This window comes from Haliotis rubra, unplaced genomic scaffold (assembly GCF_003918875.1).
Source record: "Haliotis rubra isolate DU_JTF1 unplaced genomic scaffold, ASM391887v1 Scf498, whole genome shotgun sequence".
NCBI classification, from domain to species: domain Eukaryota; kingdom Metazoa; phylum Mollusca; class Gastropoda; order Lepetellida; family Haliotidae; genus Haliotis; species Haliotis rubra.
Window position 1 is genome coordinate 85,086 of NW_025767188.1, and position 4,907 is coordinate 89,992.

Here is a 4,907-nt window from a genome sequence, read left to right on the forward strand (position 1 = left end):
AGACCTGTACCAATAGCATCCCAGATGTGGTCGATTGGATTGAGATCAGGTGGCCTTGACGGCTAGTCAAGAACATTGATTCCTGCGTTCTGCAGGTTATTCCTGGCCAAGATGGCTGCATGTGGTCTGGCATTGTTATGTTGGAAGTGCAGACCTGGACCATGTGCTGCCATGAATGGAATAAATTCGGGGGTTGGCATGCCTGGTCGCGGTAACCTGCAGCATTAAGGTTCCCACGGATAACCAGAAGTCGGGAACGGGCAATCCCACAGAAAGTACCCCAAACCATGATACTTCCGACCCCAAATTTGTCAACTTCCTGTACACAACACTGGGCATAACGTTCACGGCGTCGCCTCAACACTCTCATCCTACCATCAGCGAATCTGAGGGTAAATGTTGATTCATCACTGAAGACAACTCGATTCCAGTTTCTGTGAGTCCATCGGAGGTGTCGTCGGGCCCACAGCAACACTGACGTCAATGTCATGGCGTAAAAATGATTCCGCGATATGGTCGTCGAACACGAAGGTGTGCAGCTCGCAGCCGGTTTCGGATGGTTTGTGCCGACAGTCGACCCCTAAACAGCTCATTTCTGGTACCTGTTTCCGTCAAAAAACGATTACGGAGGTCACGTGACACAGTTTGACGGTCCTCCGCCTGTGACGTCACACGTTGCCGGCCTGGCCTGAGGCGATCAGTGGTGCCGTTATTGCAATGAAACGTTTGACAAATTGTTTTATTGTAGTGTATGTCAACTAATGCCTGGCTGAAATCAAGGGTAAGGACAATTTGTATTTACATTGGACTTGTCAGTGAGTCAGGGTATGCGTCAGTTACAATGATGCAGTCCATGATGAGTGATGAAGGAAAAGTCCTGTCTGTCCAGGCAGATGTCCGTGTGTATGTGAGTGGTGGCTTGCAAGTCTTGGACCATGTGTTACTGAAACCAACAAGGATCAAGGAGATCCCCCTGTATCACCCTTACGACTAGTGGTAGTGTAGCCTTACGACTAGTGTAGCCTCACGACTAGTGGTAGTGTAGCCTTACGTCTAGTGGCAGTGTAGCCTCACGACTAGTGGTAGTGTAGCCTTACGACTATGGTAGTGTAGCCTCACGGCTAGTGGTAGTGAAGCCTTACATCTAGTGGTAGTGTAGCCTCATGACTAGTTGTAGTGTAGCCTTGCGACTAGTGGTAATGTAGCCTTACGTCTAGTGGTAGTGTAGCCTCATGACTAGTAGTAGTGTAGCCTTGCGACTAGTGGTAGTGTAGCCTTACGTCTAGTGGTAGTGTAGCCTCATGACTAGTGATAGTGTAGCCTCAAGACTAGTGGTAGTGTAGCCTCACGACTAGTGGCAGTGTAGCCTTACGGCTAGTGGTAGTGTAGCCTCACGATTAGTGGTAGTGTAGCCTCACGACTAGTTGTAGTGTAGCGTTACGACTAGTGGTAGTGTAGCCTCACGACTAGTTGTTGTGTAGCCTTACGACTAGTGGTAGTGTAGCCTCACGACTAGTGGTAGTGTAGCCTCACGGCTAGTGGTAGTGTAGCCTTACGTCTAGTGGTAGTGTAGCCTCACGACTAGTTGTAGTGTAGCCTTACGACTAGTGGTAGTGTAGCCTCACGGCTGTGGTAGTGTAGCCTCACGACTATTGGTATTGTAGCCTCACGACTAGTGGTAGTGTAGCCTCACGACTAGTGGTAGTGGTAGTGTAGCCTCACGACTAGTGGTAGTGTAGCTTTACGTTTAGTGGCATTGTAGCCTCACGACTAGTGGTAGTGTAGCCTCAGGACTAGTGGTAGTGTAGCCTCACGACTAGTGGTAGTGGTAGTGTAGCCTCATGGCTAGTGGTAGTGTAGCTTTACGTTTAGTGGCAGTGTAGCCTCACGATTAGTGATATTGTAGCCTCACGACTAGTTGTAGTGTAGCGCTAGGACTAGTTGTAGTGTAGCGCTGCGACTAGTGGTAGTGTAGCCTCACGGCTAGTGGTAGTGTGGCCTCACGACTAGTGGTAGTGTAGCCTCAAGACTATGGTAGTGTAGCCTTACGACCATGGAAGTGTAGCTAGAGTAGTTGTAGTGTAGCCTTACGACTATGGTAGTTTAGCTACATATATATATATATATATATATATGTAGTAATTGTATCTACTTGTTGGAAACTTGTAATTATCAGTAAATATTGCAACAGTTTTGTGTCATTTCTGCATTGTTGTGTTGATGAGAAATGTAGACACTTCTTTTTTGTAATCCAGGCGTGAGTGAGTTTAATTTTACGCCGCACCCAGCAATATTCCAGCTATATGGCGGCGGTCTGTACATAATCGGATCTGGACCAAACAATCCAGGGACCAACAGCATGATCATCAATCTACGTAATTGGGGCACGATGACATGTGTCAATCCAGTCAGCGAGCCTGACTACCCAATCCCGTTAGTCGCCTCTTACGACAAGCATGGGTTACTGACCCTGATCTTCACGGGTGTTATCCACGAACTGCCATGGATCACGGAAGGAGGTCACAGAGGACATGCAATGAAAGTAAAACGCCAAGAAGACATAATGACCACGATCTATTGACCTTGAGGAAAAATAGATGTATAGCAGATCTAGAGATGTAGAGCAGGTCGACTACAGATGTAGAGCAGGTAGACTACATATGTAGAGCAAATAGACTACAGATGTAGAGCAGGTAGAGCAGGTAGACTACAGATGTAGAGCAGGTAGACTACAGATTAGACTACAGATCTAGAGCAGGTAGACTACAGATGTAGAGTAGGTAGACTACAGATGTAGAGCAGATCTAGAGATGTAGAGCAGGTAGACTACATATGTAGAGCAGATAGACTACAGATGTAGAGCAGGTAGACTACAGATGTAGAGCAGGTAGACTACATATGTAGAGCAGATAGACTACAGATGTAGAGCAGGTAGACTACAGATGTAGAGCAGGTAGACAAGGGATGTAGAGCAGGTAGACAAGGGATGTAGAGCAGGTAGACTACATATGTAGAGCAGGTAGACTACATATGTTTCTGGGATATCTCCACATGAGAGAGTTGTATGTACGGTCAAATGACATACGTCTGAGCTGCCCTCTGTTCAACGCGATCAACACCTGTTACTGAATTGATTTGACAACTGAGTGGTGTAAGGGAGATAAATCGTGATGAGGTATTTATATATAGCAATAACAGCGAGCGCCTGACTGACCGACTGGGTTTGGTTTTATGCCGCTTTCAGCAATATTCCAGCAATATCACGGCGGGGGACACCAGAAATGGGCTTCACACATTGTACCAATGTGGGGATTCGAACCCGGGTCTTCGGCGTGACGAGCCAAAGCTTTAACCACTGGACTACCCCACCGCCCCGCGAACGCCTGAATAGTGTATCACCACTTGAGCTGTTCTCATGTGTTGTAACCAGACATACGAGGGGCACATTGAAGAGCGATCGACAGCAGTTCGAGTACTGAGTCAAGTGTGAGTGAGTGAGTTTAGTTTTACGCCGCACTCAGCAATATTCCAGCTATATGGCGGTTTGTAAATATTCGACTCTGGACCAGACAATCCAGTGATTAACAGCATGAGCATCGATCTGCGCAATTAGGAACCAATGACATGTGTCAACCAAGTTAGCCTGACCATCCAATCCCGTAAGTCGCCTCTTACGCCAAGCATGGGTTACTGAAGATCAATATTCTAACCCGGACCTTCACGGGTCTGCATTTCAATGTGTTTTGCCGTGTGGCTCTAGGGGACCAAACACTTTATGAATACTCTGTACTCAAGCTTATTCATTTCTGCAGTTTCGATAGGGGTACATGTGATGTCACGTAAAGTAGGGACATGTGCATGTCAACATTACGTTTATGTGAATGATATAAACCTTTCTTCAGTATCATACAGTCATTTTTATCATGCGCATATCAGAAGTATTTCAGACTCCAACATTTTGATAGACCCTCGTAAACAGTGTACACGCCCACTTGATGGTCAACGCCGGACTCAGTTTTCCAGCCACATGTTGATGACGGTAGTTTGTATATAGTCGAGTGTTGGCTCGATAAACGAGTGATTGCTATTGTAGCAGCTTCCAAGCAGCCGGTGCATGACAACAATTATTCTTCCTGGTGACGGAACCTATTCATATAGTCCCAATGGACGACAGGAAGATGTTCCTTGATCCTTGATAACCAGAATCCATGGGGAATGAAGCATACGGTTCGTGAGTCAGTCTTGACCAATCTGTACACAAGTCTGTGACTGAACCGACATCATTCAGTAATCTTGAGGGTCAACGTGCGGGGTTATGTCCAGGAGCTCTGACGGTCTCCGGTCGCCTTCACTCATTTCCGCACAGCAAAAATCTTGTCCAGTATACTTCAACATTTACTCTTAAATATCAAACGTCAGTACAGACAATGTGAAGTCTTGACCTACCTCAGAAAAGTTAGGGAGTGTTTTAACACCGGCTTTTAGCAGTATCACGGAGGGACACCTAAATGGGCTTCACACATTTGGTCCATGTGGGGAATCAAACCCGGGTCTTCTGTCTGACGAGCAGACGAGTCAACATGAATGTTCATGTTCTCCAAGGTACTACAGTTTCCATATTCAAGTCCAAACCAACAGACAACATGTGCTTTGTGAACGTGTAGAGTGTGGCAGACCCACAAAAGGATAACGGTGTGACTTATTCCTGGGTCAGTGAGTGAGTGAGTGATTGTAGTTATGCAGTCATCCAGCTATATCACAAGTGACTGAAGTTTCTAATCTTAACACTATCACAGCTATAAGACTGCGACAATAAATCTTGAATCGTGACCCTGCGCATTCAAGACGATTTCAAAACACTATCACTCATTCGACATCACTCGTCCCTTTCCGTAACATGCAAACTG